Source organism: Vicia villosa, linkage group LG1 (assembly GCF_029867415.1).
Source record: "Vicia villosa cultivar HV-30 ecotype Madison, WI linkage group LG1, Vvil1.0, whole genome shotgun sequence".
Classification (NCBI taxonomy): domain Eukaryota; kingdom Viridiplantae; phylum Streptophyta; class Magnoliopsida; order Fabales; family Fabaceae; genus Vicia; species Vicia villosa.
In genome coordinates this window covers 65,596,913-65,618,056 of record NC_081180.1, presented here as the reverse complement: position 1 = coordinate 65,618,056, position 21,144 = coordinate 65,596,913, and positions in this window count along the sequence as shown.

The window sequence follows — 21,144 nt, the reverse complement described above, 5'->3', positions numbered from 1 at the left end:
TTTTGAATCTGTTAGGGAAAATTGTTAGTCTAATATTTACAATTGAACACTATTAATACTATTTTTTTATATTATTGTGAAAAATTAATTTCCGTAAATAAATTATATTTTTCAATTTTTTTTGCATTTTTTAATCTATCTAATCAATCCAAACCAACCTGTTTTTCTCGGTTCGGTTCGGTTTGGACTTTATCGCAAAAATTTGCAAATCTAATCCAAACCAATTCATTTAATTTTAATCGGTTTGGATATATGATTCTCTCAAAACTGAACCAATCATTTAACGTTTATCTAAGAAACTTAAGTGACAACCCTACTTTATACTATAAATGTTGAATCACATTTGGATCTTGAGCCTTGTAGTACATTCACGTCACCATAACTTAACTTTTTTTTTTGCCAAAATTTGACAGAAGGGGCCAAATAGAGTAACGGAAGTGCAATTTAGGGACTAACTTGTAACGTTTCTTAGTTAAGAGACTAAAGCAAAACATTAAATTAAGTTAAGGGACTTGGGGACTAAATATGCCTAGAAAGTTTTATAAGCCAACTTCATTCACCAAGTCAAAACTTTCTTAACAGTGTTTTTTCCGTTAAATATATTTGGATCCCATTCCTTTAAAGGTAAGTCAAGGGTAAGATTGTCCATACTCATTTATACATTCAATAACTTGGAAATTTAAGCAATGTGAGACAACAAAAAAACTCCAACAACGCAAATACAACTTCAACACCTACCCCACGTGTAGCATGGGTCTAGATCAAATGCCCATATTGTAGTCCTTAATCCGACTCTCATATCATGTTAAATATGCTAGGATCTCATCCCTCAAAACCTAGCTCAAAGGTTGAGGTTGCCCTCACATATTTGTACATTTAACAACTCGGAAACTTGATCAATGTGGAACCTCAAACAAACTCTAACAAAACATTTTTAATTCCCACCCTCACGCCTAGCATGTGCCTGATTCAAATTCCCACATTGCAGTCCTTAACCCGACTTTGATACCATGTTAAATATGTTTGAATCTCATTCCTCAAAAGTTAGCTTAAAGGTAGGTTTTCCCTCATACATTTATTTATTCAACATCCCGAGAAACCTAGAAATGTGGGACTTCAAACAAACTCTAACAACACATATTCAACACTCACCCTTACGTCAAGCATGAGTCTGGAAAAAAACGTCCATATTGAGGTCATTAATCAGACTTTGATACCATGTTAAATATGTTTGAATCTCACCTCTCAAAATCTAGATCAAAGTGTAAGGTTTCCCTCACACACACAAATATATATATATATATATATATATATATATATATATATATATCCAAAAAAAACTCCAACAAAACTCTAATACTATATTAAATATGCTTGAATCCAGTCCTTTAAAATCTAGGGTTGAATGAAGGAAATATGTAATTCGTTGAGAATGTGAGCCACTTAAAGGGTTAATCGATTAATCCCTTTGAAATTAATCAATTAAACTTAAAGGGTTAATTGATTAATCCATTTGAAATTAAAATTTTGCACCAAGTAATCAATTAGGCCTAGGAAACTAATCAATTAAAACCCTAAAGTTGCACACTGCATCAATTAATCAATTCAGAATCAATTATCATAAATTGTCTTAATCGATTTAACGGCCATTTAATCGATTAAAACCAGTCTAAAAAGAGGTAAATCGTTTTCTCTTCTTCTCTTCTCATCTCATCTCAAAATCCTCTTTTCATTTATTTTCTCTATATTCTTTTTATTTTATTGTGCTCTTTGGTGTTCTTGAGTACTATTCTAGTAGTCTTCATCATCATCACTATTTCTCCCAACTCCTAAGATCCATCCTACATCTCAAATGATTTTTCCTCACAGAAGCAAGAAGAAATATTTCTCCCAAACTTTTTTGGAAATAATTGTTGAAACATACCCTAAATTATTTTGAAGTTAACAAACTATTTTATATCAAATATTGAATGTTATCTAAATATTGTTGTGAGGATATGCAAGCAGACATGAGGATACAAGTGTGAGGAAACATTATTTTATTAAGTGATGTGACAAAATACTACGCTCTTTATGTCATGAAGTACACATATGAATAATATTAGTTGTTCTTTTGCAAAAGCAAGTTTCAACGCAAATATCTCCGTTCTGAGCCGTGTTTTAAAAACTGCACATCAAATCGGTGAAGGTATTGGGTGACTGGTTTATTAGTCAAACTACTGGGTCACTGGTCGAACCGCATGTCTGAACTGAGTTAAACCAGATAACTCGGTAGAATAGACCGATCGTTATAACAAAATTATATAGGTATAAAATTTGTTGAACCGGATGATTCAGTCTCTACAAAATATAACTAGCACTTAAAATTTTATGAAAATATCATATTAAAAATAAATTCTCAAGTTCATAATTTAAATTCAAATTTTAAACATAAGTATCACACATAATAAAATAGTACAAAATTATAAGGTATAATTGCAAACAAAGTTTAATTGCAACATAATCTAATTGAATAATTCATAACAAAATAATTTCATTGTTTACTAAATTTAATTTAAGAAAGGAAAAATTGTTTAAATATTGGGACCTTCATCTTCAATATCAATCATCGGTAACAAAATCAACTGCATCTACCAATTTTTTTATTTTATTTTAATTTTATTTCTTTTATTTTTTATTTTAATTTTTCATTAAAAATAATTAAAACGACGTCGTTTTAATTTTTTAAAATAAAAATAAAATAAAATAAATGCATTTAAACCGCCGGTTCTGAAAAATCGCCGGTTTTCCCAGTTTTAGCGGTTTAAACTGGTTTTGACCGGTTCACATCAGTTCAATGACATTTCCGATCCAACTATTGAACCAAACCGATTACCTGTCTGATTCCTGCTTCAACCGATCCGACCAACCGATTCGGTCCGATTTTTAAAACACTGCTTCTGAGAATCTAAATTGTTCAAATGGAAAATCTATGATTAAGGGTGTCTTTCATGGACAATCTTTGGCTCACTCCAATATTCACCTATAAATTGGACATTCATTTCATTTCAAGGGGTGGCTTTTGATATCAAAAGCGAAAGAAGCAAAAAGAATTACCAAGCATCAAAATAACTTCCTATATCACTTATGTCATTTTAAATCATCAATACACATTACCAAAGATCTCTTACTAAATTTGTCATTATCATACGGAATTTATCTTTGATAACAACAAAATATCTTTTAAGTAGAAAATATTGTAAGTTTAAAGAGAGCTAAATCATTCAGTGTTGTAAGCCTGGTAAGGCTAAGAGCATACATATTCATAAAAATCATACTCTAAAGGAAAGATATTTCAAATATCAGTTAAAAATCTCATAAACTATGAGAACTGAACTAACCATTTTGGTGAAACAATATTACTCTTGTGTGTGTGTCGCGACTTGAAAAATACTCGAACGTCTAAATGCTCAAAAACAACAGAGTCGTCATCGAAATTTTATTTATTCCAAAAAGAAATGGAAAATATCGATAAAACTCATGAAAAACAAAAACATGGCCGTTGCAACCAAATTTAGGTTCAGAAGTCGGTTATGCGCGGGGAAGGTATTATCACCCCACGGCATCCGTTGTATCCAACGTGAACAATTTAGTTAATTTTGGAAAGTATTAACTTTAAAGTGTTTAAGTTTCTTCTTGTTATACGACTCGTCTATTTATTGAAAGATGTATCAAACGAATTTAGTCACAATTCCCCGATGAAACATAAGTATTTAAACGACTAGCTATACGACTTGTATCCAAATACTCGAGGACCCACAGGGATATATGTCCAAGAGGTCCTCTTTCATATGCGAAAGAATGAACTACGTTCGTTTATTTACCGTATTTTGAACAAAATATGAATATTTGAACGACAAGCTATATGGCTCGTATTCAAATACTCAAAACGAAATACAAATATTTGAACAGAGAGCTATACGGCTCGTATCCAAATATTCGAAATGGAATACGAATATTTGAACGGCTAGCTATACGGCACATGTCCAAATACTCAGAATCCACTAGGACATACATCCAAGAGATTTTTTTTGTAAAAAAAAAATTAATTTGATCTAATTGAGAAAAAAATTTAAAATTTGATTAAATTAGAACGAGCGAGTTGGATACCACACATATTAAAAAAAAAGAGAACGAGCAAATTGTATACTTGTGTTTTAACAATCGCAAAATTAAGAAGGTGTTCGTCTAACTTAAATATTTATCAAAAATTTATTTTTAATTGTATCGTCAATTTTTGAATGATCAAATTTTTATTACTTATATTATTAAAAAAATGAATATGCACTCATAGTGTAAAATATCTTTACACTGTCAACCAATCACAACCATGTATCTAATTAAAATACAAATTTAATTTAAAAAATCTAATATGACATGACAAGCATGGGCGGATCGCGGATGTAAGTACAGAATTCACCTATTTGTTTTTATATACCACCACCTTGGCATTGCAGCTTATTTGTTTGTAGTATCACTCAACACGGATTGACAGCTAACTCTCCTTAATTGCAACACATTAATAACCAACAGAATGATTATTAGATTGAAGGAAAAACTTTAAATAAAAATTAAAACTATTTATAATCCAAATCATCTTTATTTAAAACCATAAACACACCATTATCAATTTTCTTTTGATAATAATATTTGAGATTAATATTTCATGTTAAATATATTTTTAGTTTAACTCTTAATTTCCTACCATTTAATTTATATCACTACATAACTTTGTATGTAATATATTTTAAGTGAACATTTTAAAATAAAATATCTTTGACTAGACCTTAAAGTACTATCAGTTTAAAGGTTTAATTATTTAAACTTTATTAATTTATCTATAATTTTAAATAACTTTAAAATTATATATAATTTAACTATTATAAAGTTATATTGAAAAATACCATCAATATCTTTCCAATAATGTTATTAATTTTAAAATTATTTAAATTATAGATGAATTAAATAATTATATTGTTAAACTTATCCTAGTTTAATAATTGTATTTTATATGACTTCGAAATTATTTAAGTTACAAATAAATAATTAAATTACTACACTTATTTTAATAGTTAAATCATCTAAATTTAATTACAATTTTGGCCACTTAATTTATCTCATTCAAAAAATTAGTTATTATATTTCAGTCAAAGAATTGAGAAGAGGGTCAAATTGTTTGAAAATTTTAAACTATAGATAAATTAATGCACTTTAAATAATTAAACTTATAAAATTTTAATAATTAAATTATATGATTTTGAAGCTATTTAAAATTATAGAAAAATTGATAAAGTTTAAATAAAAGATTAATTCAATTATAAAATTATTTAAACTCAATTTCAAGAAATAGAAGACTATTTCATATTTCTTTTATGTTTAGCCACACCATTATGTAATGTCTGAATCCGTCCCTGATGACAAGTGTAAGGATTTTAATTGGATGTATGTGTAAAGTTAGTTTATACTGTCAGTGCACTACATTTAAACTAAAATAAAATCATATTTAATTGATCCTTGAAAATGTTTGTAATAATAAGTATTTATATTGAAAGGAGGAAAAAAACATTGTTGAAAAAATAAACATTAAGTTTACTTCAAACAAAATAATATAATAAAGACTTAATTGCAATTTTGGTCCCTCTATTTATACTTTTTTTGAGTTTTGATCCCTCTATTTTAATGTCTTGATTTTTGGTCCCTAAATTTTAGTTTTTCTTGAATTTTAGTCCCCTTCTAATTAATGATCAAATTTTAATGACATGGCAGTCAAAATGATGATGTATCACTGCCACATATACAATAAATAATTCCAAATACTTTTTTATTTTTAAATATATATCACTTTTTGAAAGAAATTCAAATATTATTTGTTTTAAATTAGAAATACAAAAATTTCATCAATAAGAATTTTAGAGCGCCTCCTATATCTTCAAACCACTTAGACACTACGCATTAGTTAATGTATTTTTGCATTAGTAGTATATAACATTAGTGTGAACATAATAATATCGGTAACAACAATTCCAAATCGACAGTGATACAGTTCAAAGACTACAAATAACCAATGCTCTAAGTTCTGGGTTGAGGTTATCTTTCTCAGTTGCATTGAAAAAACATAAACTTTGTTTTTCTAACAAACATCAAACTATAGTTAAATATGGGTCTAAACATCATTTCTAATAGTAACTAACTTCCAGTGTTGTCCACACAGATTCCCCTCACATTGATTGCATGGAAGTGTTATAACATTACAAGACCAGTAACATAACAAGTATAAACTGAATTTTTCAAAATGTTTAGTCCAAAATTGTATGCTTAATTTAGGTTCAACTAAAGCATGGTACTCATCTAATGCAATATATTAAAATGTAAACTTATTTGTAGTTAAAAATTGATTAAGAGGGGTCATCATGGAAGTGCATAAGCTAGTTGGTTTCCACTTAGACTTGTGAGAAACAAATTAAAATATAGTAACAATATATAGGAAACCATAGCACGAGGCATTAATTTTATCCAACCTTTATGTGAGTGTCATCCTATATATCTTCATGTGAATGTTGGACGAAACTAACTTGATGAAAAAGATATATAGAAAACAAGCACGGGCCATGAAGCTTGAATAGTCTACAACTTTAATTTTGCAAGAGCTTAGACACGTTTATATGAAGCGTGAATATTCTACAACTTTGATTTTGCAAGAGCTTAAACACGTGTATATGAAGCATGAATATTCTACAACCTTTATTTTAATATGCAATTGAGAAAGATAACCTCAACCCAGAACTTAGAGCATAGGTTATTTGCAGTGTTTGAACTCTATCGCTACTGATTATTACTGCTAATTTGAAATTGTTCTTACAAATATTATTATGTTACCAGTCATGTTATATAGTATTTCTGCCTATATTAATTCAGCTTTGATAGCTAAGTGGAAGGAACATTGTGTCTGCAATGTCTAGCATGCGGGTTCGACTCCCTTGAGAGTATATTATTTTTGTTTTTCTAATTTAAAACAATTAATATTTAAATTTTTTTAAAAATTGATATATATTTTTAAATAAAAATTTATACTTCTCTTGGGAGATGTACCAGGTTGGACAGGGTAACAAGATTCGAAGGTAATCTCTCTCTTTGTTTTTCGATTTGTCATTTTTTATATGATAAATTAGGGTTCGAATTAAAGTATTTATTGAATGTGAAGTTTAATTGAAGGATTATGCTATTGATTAGAGGGAAGAGCATGGGATTTTGAATTATGGTGTGGATGAGTTTTGATTATAGGGAGAGAAATGATTTGCAAATGAAAATAATTTCTATTTTTTGAATTTAGTGTGTGTTTGGTTCTGAGATGACCATAATTGATTTTGAGTGAATTGATTTTGTAGAACTGATTCTCAGGGCCGGCCCTGGACCAGGGCAAGCAGGCCCATAGCCCAGGACCTCATAAAAAATGGGGGCCTCATATTTTTTGGATTTGGGTTTAAAAAAATATAAGTAAATTATTTATATATACGTTATATTGCAATATTATATCATAATATAATTACAGTGCTGCGGTTGTCTACGCCTAGATTTGCGAGTAGGTCGTGTGTTTGAATCTTGGGAGAGGCATGTTTACGTTATTTAAATCAAGTGTTGTGTGTTAATCAAAGCATGTTACTTATAATTTTATTAATATTAGTATTATTTTTAATATCAATATAATTTTTAACTACATTATTATGATTATATATATATAATTAAATTAAATATATATAATTAAATTAATAGTTTTAAAAGATTTTTGAACAAGAATTAAATTAATAAATATATATTATTAAACACCAACTTTTAAAATTAGAACATAGCTTTCAATTTTTTTGAGAGGACCCTGCTATAATCCGAATATTAATTATAATATGACAATTTTTATGTTAATTATACGGATAAATAATCAACTTTGATTTTGTTGATATGATTTACAATTTAAATAGATAATTTTTTTTTAAAAAAAATATTTTTAGTTTTTGCCCTGGGCCTCAAAAAAGCCAGGACCGGCCCTGCTAATTCTGGTTAAAGTGAGTTGAACAACAAATTTCAATGTAAAAATAATGTTTAAACTCAAAAACTACAAATTTTAGTTTCAAGTAGAATCAATTTCGGAGGCAATATCAATTCTATTTTAGAAGAACCATACACCGCAAAATCATTTCAAAATCAATTTTATACCTCTATAATTGATTTTAACTCTTCCAAATCTAAACCAAACATACACTTAAAATCATTTATTAGGCCAAAGTTTTATTTTTTTTTTGGAATAAAGAGATATTTTATTACCAAAAACAATGAATTACAACCGATCCGAAGGATCCAGGTGATGCATTATGCATCCAAAAGACCAATCATCCCATTAAAGAGAGACACTCAAGGTTTCCAAATTTAAATGACTTCTAATAGGCTTTTGGAAACTACCCCTAATAAAAACATCGTGAACAATTGTCTTCCAAATAAGAGGTTCCACTGGGAGCTGGCTGAAGATTATAGCATTACGATGCCGCCAAATGCCATACACACACTCTGCTATGGCAATCTTCAATAAGTCTCGATGCCACCCTTTTCTTCTAGTTTCACTATTCAGCCACAACATCTCTTGTGTCCAGCCTCTAGGGTCTCTATTGTATCCAATATGGTGAAGGACTGTGCGCCATATCAGTTTGGTAAACTGACATTCAAAAAACAAATGGTGAATAGTTTCTATATCCCTGCAAAAAATACAGCCAGCATCAATATTGCTTCCATGTTTCAACAGCCTGTCCTTGGTACTCAATCGGTTATGTAGGCTCAGCCATAAGATGAACTTGGCTCGAGGTTTGGCAAAATTCCTGTGTAACACATACTTCCAAGTAACTTGCTCTCTATCTCCACGCAGCTCTTTGTAGACTTCAACAGTTTTATATCTACCAATGGTCATAGCAGAGTCCCAAGCCTTAGTCTGTTTGATCCTGTCCCTGCATTTGAACACACTGGCCAGAATCCAAGAGCAGTTTTTGCTCTGCCAATCCATCGCACTCTTTTGCTTTATATAATATGAATTGATCCATTTCACCCACAATTTGTCTGCCTTTGCCTGAATATTCCAGAAAAGCTTTCCCATAGTGGCCACATTCCACTCTATCAAGGAGGTAATATTTAGTCCTCCTGCACTTCTAGAATTACACACCAAATCCCATGCTACAAGAGCCTTACTAGTGGAGTCATGTTTGCCTTTCCATAAAAAGTTCCTGCAAATTGTCTCAATATGTTTGACCACACCTTTAGGCATGGGAAACACATTCATCCAATAAGAGGTTATACCGAAGAGGACACTCTTGATCAATTGATACCTGCCTGCATAGCTTAGGAGTCTAGCAGTCCAGTGCTGAATCTTGGCCAGGATCTTGTCAATCAAGGGTCTGCAGTGATGTATTGTCAGCTTTCTGCTAGATAAAGGCACTCCAAGGTATCTGAATGGTATACTCCCAGCAGTGAACCCAGTTATTTGCAGTACCTGTTGCTGAGCCAAAGGCTGCATACCACCACAATACACTTTGCACTTCATAGGACTAGCATACAAACCTGTTGCCTCAGAGAATTATTGAAATGCTTGCATCATAGTCTGAACAGAATTGGTGTCTCCCCTAGAGAACAACACCAAATCATCAGCAAAACAAATGTTGACAATACCTAATTTTTTTGCATTTAGGGTGAAATTTGAAAGCAGGCATACTTTGTAATTTCTGAAATCTCCTATGTAAGTACTCCATAATTAGCACAAATAGGAGAAGAGAGATGGGGTCTCCTTGCCTCAGACCTCTCTTTGCTTGGATACTAGGGCTAGGTTGTCCATTGATGACATATCTATATGACACAGTTTTCACACACACTAGAACCCAGTCCACAAATAAGGTTGGAAAGCTCAATTCCCTCATAATATCCTCCAAGGCTTGCCACTCTACAGTGTCATATGCCTTTTGGATATCCATCTGAATTGCACATCTAGGGGAGATGTGTTTCCTACTATATCCTCTCAATAATTCATGGGCCAGGATTATGTTATCATGTATGACTTTTCCAGGTATAAAAGCAGATTGACAATCATGGACAACTTTACCTATGCACTTGCTGAGCCTTCCAGTCAGGATCTTGGATATAAGCTTATACACAGTTGTGCAACAAGCTATGGGTCTCAAGTTCTTCATAGTTTTGGCATCAGGTGTTTTGGGGATCAAAGTAACTAATGCACAATTAAATGCAGGGTGGAGTCTCTTTCTTTCAAAGAAATCCCTAACAGCAGAGCATACATCATGCTTAGTAATGTTCCAAGTGGCTTTGAAGAATTTAGCAGTGTATCCATCTCCACCAGGGGCCTTATTGTCACCAATTCCTTGCAATGCTTCCCAAATCTCCTTATCAGTAACAGGTTTGATTAACTCCTGTTTATCCTCCTCAGGGACTTGGCTACCTTGTCTTAATACCTCAATGTCAACATGTCTCATACTTGTGGCGGAGGTTCCAACAAGCTCCTTGTAAAATTTCACAACTTCAGATTCAATCTCAGTATGTTCAGTGAGTATCTTACCACTACTATCTTCTAGCTGGTTAATACCCACCTGTTTATTTTTTCCTTTCACAATGGCATGGAAATATGAGTTGTTTCCATCCCCCAAATGAAGCCAAGTGATTTTTGATTTTTGCCTCAATATCTGCTCTTCTAGATCAGTGCTTTGTATGACCTGCTTAGTCCATTTCTGAACCTCTTCAATCTTAGTAGGATTAAACCTATCTGTTTCCAGATTATCTTCAGCCTACTCCAGGTATGATCTAGCCAGCTTTATCTGCCTAACACCCTCAGTAACTGTGTGTGCAATTCTTCTGAGTTCTGGCCTCATTCTCATCAATTTATTCCATAACACATATTGAGGTTGCCCACCCATTCTTAAGGTCCAATTGTTCTGAACAGTCTCCTGAAACTGTGGTAGCTCAGCAGTACAATTAAGGAACTTAAACTGTCGAAATCTCAGTTGCTTGACATCAGCCTCAGTGCATTTTACCCTAATAGGGGAGTGATCTGAAATGTGTGCTCTAAGGAACTCAACTGCACAGTTAGGGAACTTGAGGAACCATGCGGGATTACATATAACATGATCAATCTTTGAATAGATCATTCCTTGGCTTTGTTTATTGGACCAAGAATATCTACTCCCCAAACTATCATGCTCAAATAAATCACTTTTATGCATCATCTCTTCCAAATCACTGAATTCATTGCTCTGAACAGGATGTCCTCCAATTCTATCATCAATTCTCATCACATTGTTAAAGTCCCCAAGGATCATCCAAGGTTCCTGCAAATTATATGTCTGAATCTTATCCCAGAGCACTCTCCTTTGTGGCAGTTGATTGTGTGCATAGATGATAGTGAGCCAATATTGAAACCTCCCTTGTGTGTCATCAACCCTGCAGTGAATGTGTTGATCAGATACATCCACTTTCTCTACATCCATGTTAACAGGGTTCCATCCAAACCAGATCCTTCCATTATGGTGAGATTCGGCCAAAGTTTTATTTGCCATGTGTGTGCAGAGAGAAACTTTTCTTATAATTAGACATTCATGATATCCTTTTTAAAGATACAATCAGAGTTAAACTTTCCTCTTTAAAATCTTTTTCGAAAACCATGGTCAAGGACTTGCGGTAAGTTACCAAATATTTTGACCACCTGAATATATTTTCTTACAAATTATTTGACATCAAGTAAAGTTGAATACCACTTACACATATAAACATTATGCTTTACCAACTTACTTCCCTGGGCAACACTCGAAAACATTAGAAAGTATACATAATTTAGTTTCCATTTCATAATTTTGTTATATGAAAATTCTTTTTATGGTAATTACCTAAGTGGTTTCAAAAGCCTAGTCATGCATTATAGACTGACTCATGCCTTTAGCCCATAGTTACTTCTCTATGTGACAGGACCGGTCCAATCAAGTTGGAGGTCCTGTTCTAATTTAAAAAAAGACCTAAATTTTTAATAAAAAAATAATTTTAATAATTAAAAATAACTAACAAACAATAAAATTATTTATTAACCAAACAAATCACCACAAAACTCACTCAGTATTTTTTATCTCGAAATTGTATTCCTACAATAAATATTACATTAATAGTAAAAAAAATCAATTAAATTAAATAGAGCTAATTATAAATCTTGACAATAAGTAATTAGAAATTAGGTATAAAATAGCTAAACTAACATAATATATTATACAATATCCAACTAATGCCCATTCAAATAACAACATTGACAATCGATACTATATAATTCACTTTTCTTATTTTTTTATTGTAAAAATTAACTTTCCAATGCTCATCTTCATCCACAAAATAACTATCCAGTAGTACTACAGTGTCAATAATAATAATAATAATGCAGATTTTTAGTACTATAGAGTCAGTAATAATAGTGCAGATTTGTTGTGAAAAACGATGTCAAGAACAAAATATAATAGGAATTAGGGAAGATAAGAAGAACACAAGAACTGGTTATAACTGCTATTCTTTTACTTTCTCTTAAAACAAGTGTCATACCCCAAAATTTGCCCATCATATTTCAGTCCATCTGACTTTCAAATGCTCAAAGATCTCCAATTGCTCAAAGCTACTTATCTCCTAAACAAGTGCCTCTGAACTAGGGTTTTGCTTCTCTCAAGGTGAAATAAAATTCTGATACCTCAAATGGATCCCATGGCCTCTCATATGATTCAAATAATCCTCACCTCCAGTTTCAAGATCTGATTCCTAAGACTGCTCAGTCAAAATGCTCGATTGACCAATAGTGGACTGTTTTGATCTAAAAGTCAGCTGTGGTCAAATTACAGTCAAAATTCCTGATTTTTGGTCAACATCAACATTCTAATGTTAGATTCATCATTTGATCAAAGATTGATCATGATTCATCAAGAAAATATCAAAAATCCACAAAAGGACAAGTTGCTAAATTAGGGTTTCTAGGTAAAAGTCAACCCAACTTTGACCGATCATATCTCTCTCATAATTTCTCAGAAATTCCCCAACCAAAGCTCATTCTCAAGGAAATTTGATTATCTACAACTTTAATGTTGGGCCCAAGGTCAAGAAATGCTTTCGCTTAAGAGATATAAGCCAATATATTACAGGTCCTTCTAGAAGCTCGCAAAAAAGCAGTTTTTTGTCAGAAGCCATATCTTCAAGATAAAATCCTCAAATGGAAAAAAGGTTCCAAAGTGACTTGTAGAGAACATCTTGAGATTTCCAAAGAGTACTAGATGATCTCCATATGATAAAAATTGAATGAGTTATGGCTTTCACAAGTTGGACGATTTTGAGAAATTGCACTTAATGCAAAATAAAGAATTTTGGTATTTTGAATTCTTGGGCCTAAAATATGGATTCCAAACATGTCTATGGGCTTTGAGAGAATTCCTAAGCTAATTATTTTATTTTTATAGTATTTATTTTATTTATTTGAATTTTTAATTCATTTAAATATTAATAAATCACATAAATATGAAGTAATTAGTTTTTAATCAAAGATTTGATTTTTTAGTCAAATCCAATCACCCAAATACTTCATATTGGACACAAATTTCGTGGCAAAAAGATTTGAAACAATATTGAGGCAAAGAGGGAAAGATTTCATGCATATTCATGCAAATCTCCAAGTAATAAAAATTACAAATCCAAGCCCAAATTTATAACCCTAATACACTCTTATAAATGGACACAACATGTTCAGCATTGGGAGGACGAAAAAAGGAGGTGAAGCAACTAGGGTTTGAAAGTCACAAAATTCAAAGAAAGTGTAGAATTTGTTTTCTTGGTTGTAGCTTTTTCCAACTCTAAATAACCATTCCATTCTACTCCTGAGGTGGTATAGGGTGAGAGTGGATCAATACCTAAGCTTCATGACGCTTAGAACGTGGCTATTCTATTCATCATGTTCATACATGCTTGGCTTTTATAATTCATATTTTTACGTATTTTAATGAAAGATAACATTTTATATGAGCTCAGGGTGTTATTTAAGGTAGCTTTGAGGCCTTGTTCATAAGCTTGCACACAGGTACACGCATCTGCCATGGTTAGAGCATGAAAAAGTCTCTTCACCGGGTTCATAATTCCGGAGGTTTTTAGGCCAAACGATGGCCATATTCGTGATCAGAGGCCAATTTTAAGGTAACCTGGGCGTTTACTTGTCTCGTTCGACGTTGGTTTTTGCAGGTACAAAATCTATGGAATTTCGTTAAGGAAAATCGCAGGTAATTTCGCAGTAAACGCCAAAGAAAAATCCGCAGGTACCCTTAAGGAAGAAGATGAATAGTGCAAGGACTTTTGGACTCATGCGTGTGAGTGTTTTAAAAACCGGACCGGTCATCGAACCGGTGAGGGTATTGGGTCACTGGTTTATCGGTCGAACCACTGGGTCACTGGTCGAACCGCACGACCAAACCGGATTAAACCGGATAACTCGGTTGAATAGACCTGTCATTATATAGGTATAAAACCGGTCGAACCGGATGATTCAGTCTCTAAAAAAATATAACTAGCTTTTAAATTTTTTAAAAATATCATATCATAAATTCACAATTTCATAACTTAAATTCAAATTTTAAACAAAGGTATTACACATAACAAAATAGTAAAAAATTACAAAGTCTAATTGCAAACAAAGTCTAATTACAACATAATCTAATTGATTAGTTTATAACAAAATAACTCCAATGTGTACCAAATTTAATTCAAAATAGGCTCCTCCTAAAAAGAAAATCAAATAAAATTCAATATCCTATTTAAGAAAATTTATTAGCAAATATAACAAATAGACAATAAAGTTTTTAATTTGTCACTAACAAAAAAACTATGTGAGAATGCTATTTAACTAATACACTACTAAATATATTTAAAAAAAATTAAAAAAAAAAGTATAAAAGAAAAGTTAAAAAAAAAAATTAAAAAAAAAAGTTTAAAAAAAAGTTTAAAAAAAAAAGCAATTAAACCGCCGGTTTTCCGGTTTTCCCGGTTTTCACCGGTTTTCACCGGTTCCCACCGGTTTGATGGCATACCCGATCTGACTATTGAACCAGACCGGTTACCTGGCCGGTTCCCGGTTCGACCGGTCCGACCGGCCGGTCCGGTACGGTTTTTAAAACACTGCGTGTGGCGTATTCTGGTTTGTGGGTCAGCATTCCAACTTCCTCTCTCCTGTTCTGATTGGCTGGCACATGGAATCCTGGGCCCACGTTGACTAACTCCTTGAATTTCCCAATTATTACTTGTTTTTATATATTAATTTTCTTGTTCATTTCAATTACAACGAAAACAAGTAACACACATGGCAAGGAGAAAGTATTGGTAACCAATGCAGCCTGGGTTCGAGCCCCAGGTACGCCCATTAAATTTTTATGTGGACTTCCCACAAGATCCAGTGCATGCCACCTGAGAACGTCCACGATGAGCTTCCAAATCTCAACCATCAGACCATTATGGAGTCAAATCCAACGCGCCAGGAGTGGAAGGACCACCATAGACCCTCAGAGTCATGGCACACAGAATCCAACGCCCAGGTTCTTTTAATCTTTTTATTTATTTGTTATTTTTGTTTTATAACTATTTTCTTTATATTTTATTTTTAACTAAACTTCTTTTTTTGAATTAATCCTTTTAACAAAAAAACTTAACCTTTTTTAATAATAACAAAATTTATTTATTTAAATTAATAAGATTAGCCTTTTAATTAGTTAATAAATTAACTTTAATCTTTTAATTAAGTTTAGTTTAAATTAGGTTTATTAATTTAGTTTTAGGTTAATAAAATAATTAGGGTTTTATTTTTAGGATAATAATTTAATTTTAGGCTAATTAATTATTTTTTAGGTTTTCAAACCCTGATTTTATTTTTGGCTAACTATTTTTCATCATGACTACTAATCACTGTTTTCCCTAACCCTTTTAATTGTTGATCAATTACTTTATAATTGTTGAGGTTTTTTATGCGCGAATTCTCTTCTCACCCCATACTCTGTGATTGTCGCATGTGCCTTTATTTTAATTTTGCCTTATTATTTATATTTTTGGATTTTTATTTTATTGTTCGCATTATTATTGCTTGCTATTATTTATAAATTATGTATCTGCCCCAAAGCCTTGTAAAAAAATTTCTACCTTTCTGCCTTTAATTTCTGTTACCCTCAGGGTTTTATTGTAATAGCTTAGGTTTTCCTTTCCGCCTTTATTTTTCTGCCCACAGGTGTTTATTGTAATAGCGTAGGACTTTTAATTTCTGCCTTTAATTTTGCTTATATTAACTGCGTGGTTAGTAATCTAGGTAGTGACAAGTGTAACTCGGTTTTTTTTGCGAACTGACTCCTTGCTCTTTTTTTATTTTTTTTATTTTTGCAAGAGTCGCCACCGACTTTTATTTTATCCAATTATATTAGGAAAGGCATAAAAGAACAGAAAAAGACCTTTTGACAGATTTTGGGTTCGGGGGGTTGGTTATACAAAGGGAAGGTTTTAAGCACCCTTTGTATCCATGGTTATCCATGGGCTCTTAATTGCTTAGCTCACTTTTGTTTAAATGCTTTATTGATTTGAAAATAGAAGAAGTGAAGATGGACAATAGGTCACATAGGTCTCTGAAGAGTTTCACCGGGGATAATGCCCTTCAAATACCAGATGAAAGTTTTGAAAATAGATGAGAAGTTTTGAAAATACGTTGTTTGTAAATGAAATGTGTTTGAACAAGCAATTAGGAGTTACCTACTCTCAATTTATAAGATCTTTCCTATGCATTTAATACTTTTCTTAAATGATGGTATGATTAAAAAAAAGTAATAAGAGGGAAAACCATAGAGGTGCAAGTGTGCAAAGTGCTTTTTTTTTTAAAGTTTTATCTTGATTATTAATGTTTTAGCTCAAAGGTAAAAATATGGTCCAAGTGGACAAAAGGAAGATGACGGAAACATAAACAATGCGTCCAAATGGACAAAGAAAAAATAGCGGAAACATAAATAATATGTCCAAATGGACAAAGAGAAAATAGCGGAAACATAAATAATATGTCCAAATGAACAAAGAAAAATAGCGGAAACATAAATAATACGTCCAAATGGACAAAGAAAAAATAGCGGAAACATAAATAATATGTCTAAATGGACAAAGAAAAAATAGCGGAAACATAAATAATATGTCCAAATGGACAAAGAGAAAATGACATAAACATAAACAATACGTCCAAATGGACAAAGAGAAAATAACAGAAACATAAATAATACGTCCAAATGGACAAAAAGAAAATAACAGAAACATAAATAATACGTCCAAATGGACAAAGAGAAAATAACAGAAACATAAATAATACGAATGATAAAATAAAGCATAAAACAAGAAATATAAAGAACAATATAATAAAATACGGAAATTAAAGTCAATTGTTAGTATGTTAGCACGCGAATCATCTTGAAGCTAGTCAAATATATCCACGATGTTAGTGAAGATCGATGGTGAGTGAATGATGATCTCGGATTTAAAGTTAATGAAAATTTATCAGAAGCTTGATAGAATCATAGCGACTATACGATAAATTTCAAAAAGTCTTAAATCAACTGCATACAATCTCTGCCATATTTGATCTTTTATTCCAATTCGGGACAAAGAAAAAGATAAGAAATAATATCAAATAATATACAAAAATAAACCTGAAATTGTGAAAAATTTACACAATAATAAGAGAGATATTTTGAAAGTATAATTAGGTTAAGAGAAAATAAAATGACAAAAGCTTAAATCTAAAACAAATTAAACCTAATTCTTTTTTTTTATTTTTATGTTTTTAAGTTAATTAAAAGCTAATTAAACAAATAATTATACAAATAATTAAACTTAACAAGAAAAATAAATCTAGTTATGTATAAAATTAGTATATAATATATAAACCTAATTTAACAAAATAAAATATTTTTTTCGAATTTTTTGATAGGTTAGAAATAATTAAAAAAAAAGCAAATGTATACATAATTACTAATTAATTAAGAAAAATAAATTAACTATGAATAAAAATAAAATATTTTTATGTCAAATATTGGATTATAAAAATATAAACCTAAATCTAAAAGGAAAACATTTTTGGAGTTTTTTGATTGGTTGAAAATAATTAAAAAGCAATATTTACATAATTACTAATTAATTAAGCAAAATAAATTAATTATGAAAAGAAATAAAATATTTTTATGTTAAAAATTAAATAAACATTTTATCAACTTAAAACTAAAATTAAAACATTTTTTTTTTGAGAAATTAAAAATATGCATAAATATGGAGTTTTTAATTCATGAACTCCTAACACTACTACATATTAAAAACTACATTGTACTTACTCTATGATGTCCCAAGAGTGAAATAGAGTGATTGAAATTGATTGAAGATGACTATTTGAATGAGCCTTGATTTTTTACAAGTTTCTTGAAACTTTTGAAAAATATAAAATGCTTAAACTATGGCTTTTTGGTGATTGTTGTTGTTGTTGTTCTTCTTCTTGATCCCTTTTTCTTTTTTCTCCTCCTTGAATGAAGAAAATGAAGCCCTATTTATAGGCAAAGAGTTTGATCTTGGAGGCCAAGCAAGTAGAAAAAACCATGATTGATTTTGTGGAAAAAGAATGGAATATTCTTTTATGCTAGGTTAAAAAATTTAACCATGGTTTAATCAATCAAGTATTATTCTCTCCAATCTTGCAATTTTACCTTTAAGAATCTTGAATGGTCATTGCTTGCATCACATGAAGCTTCCTTGCATTATCCCTGAATTATCTTTGAATTATCTCACTTTAATTGAATTTTAAATAAATAAAATTCAATAAAAAATTCAATAAAAATGTCATGAATCATGGATATATTTTGAATTCCCTTAGCCATATTATAATCAAGATTGAATCACAAAAGAATTGGCCTTTTTGAAAAAGAATCAAATTTTGGTCATTACTTGTTTCATGCATTCTTCCAAAAAGGGCCAACTTCATCAAGGCATATCTCCCACAAGCATGTGAACAACCTTCGACTTCATGCTTAATCATGTCGAACCAAGAAGCTACCCTTCGACCATACTAGAGTTCGATCTAATATCTCACAAATCTCCACCTTGGATCTAACTCTACAGCATCAAGGGAACAAACAAGCTTTCTTCATGCAGCTTTATCAACTGCATACAGTGAAAAAACTTGCAACTCGACAATGTCTTGGTGATCATATCAGCAGCACTGTCTTCAGTCGAAACCTTCAGCACTTGGACTTCCCCACGCTCGATTACTTCTCTGACGAAATGCAGCCTCACATCAATGTGCTTAGCTCGCTCATGATAGGCTGAATTCTTCGACAGGTGTATTGCACTTTGACTATCACATTTAACAGTGATACCTTCACCTTGAAGTTTCAGCTCCTTCGCAAAACCTTCAAGCCACAATGCTTTTTTCACAGCTTCAGTTAGGGCAATATACTCTGCTTCAGTGGTTGATAGAGCAACAACCTTCTGAAGTGTTGCTTTCCAACTAATTGCAATGTCAAACATAGTGAAACCATATCCAGAAATAGATTTTCTGGAATCCATACAACCTACATAATCAGAGTCGACATATCCTTTAATTGCTGCTTTACTATCTTCACCCGAGGCTCCACCATAAATTAGGACTCTATTCATAGACTCATTTATGTACCTTAAAATCCACTTCAATGCTTGCTAGTGAGCCTTTCCAGGATTCGCCATGTACCTGCTTACAAGACTTAATGCATATGCATGTCGGGTCTAGTACAGACCATAGCATACATCAAAGAACCAACTATATTAGCATATGGGATGCTATTCATATAGGCTCTTTCGACATCAGTACTGGGACACTGATCAATACTCAGCTTGAATTGAGGGTTTGTTGGAGTCACAACTGGCTTCGAATTTGACATACCAAACTTTTTGAGAATCTTTCGTAGATATGCCTCTTGAGATAAGTATAACTTCGACTTCTTTCTATCTCTTCGAATGTCAATTCCAAGAATCCTGGAAGCAGCTCCCAGATCCTTCATATCGAACTCCTTATTGAGTTCAGCCTTATTCCTCGTCACATCTTCAACATTGTTGCTTGCTATGAGAATATCATCCACATAAAGCAACAAAATAACAAATGAATTACCAAGTTAAAATCTGAAGTAAACACAGTGGTCGAACTGACTTCTAATGAAACTTATGCGTGCCATGAACTTGTCGAATCTCCTATTCCATTGTCGAGGAGATTGTTTCAGTCCATATGAAGATCTCTTTAGCTTGCACACATGATTTTCCTTCCCCTTTTCGACATACCCTTCAGGTTGCCTCATCAGGATTGTTTCATCTAGATCCCCATACAAGAACGCAGTCTTCACATCCATTTGTTCCAGTTCAAGGTCAAACTGTGCCACCATGGCAAGCAACATACGAATGGATCTATGCTTTACAACAGGAGAAAACACATCATTGAAGTCGACACCTTTTTTCTGAGGGAAACCCCTTGCAACTAACCTTGCCTTGTATCTTTTTGATGTCACTCTTTCGATTCCTTCCTTAACTTTGAAAATCCATTTACAGCTGACTAACCTTGCCCCAACAGGTTTCTTGATCAGTTCCCAAGTATGATTATCATGAAGAGATTTCATCTCATCATCCATGGACTTCAGCCATTCAGTCTTATTTAGACTCCTCATAACTTCCTTGTAGTCTCTAGGTTCTTCGTCTAGAAGCTCACTTGCAGAGATTAAGGCATAAGCTATAAGATCTGCATATCCAAGTCTCTGAGGTGGATTGATGGCTCTTCTCGACCCATCTTTTGACAATAGGTAGTCATCGACAATTTCCTCAATTTCCTCAGCATCTTATGCTTCTTCGACTTCATCAGGGATATGCAATTCAGCATCAACATGCTCCACCTCAACAGGAATCTCTACCTGTTCCAGCTCTTCGTCAGATGTTTCTGTACTTCGACCAACATCATCAGTTTTCTTAAAAGCCATTTCAGCTTCATTG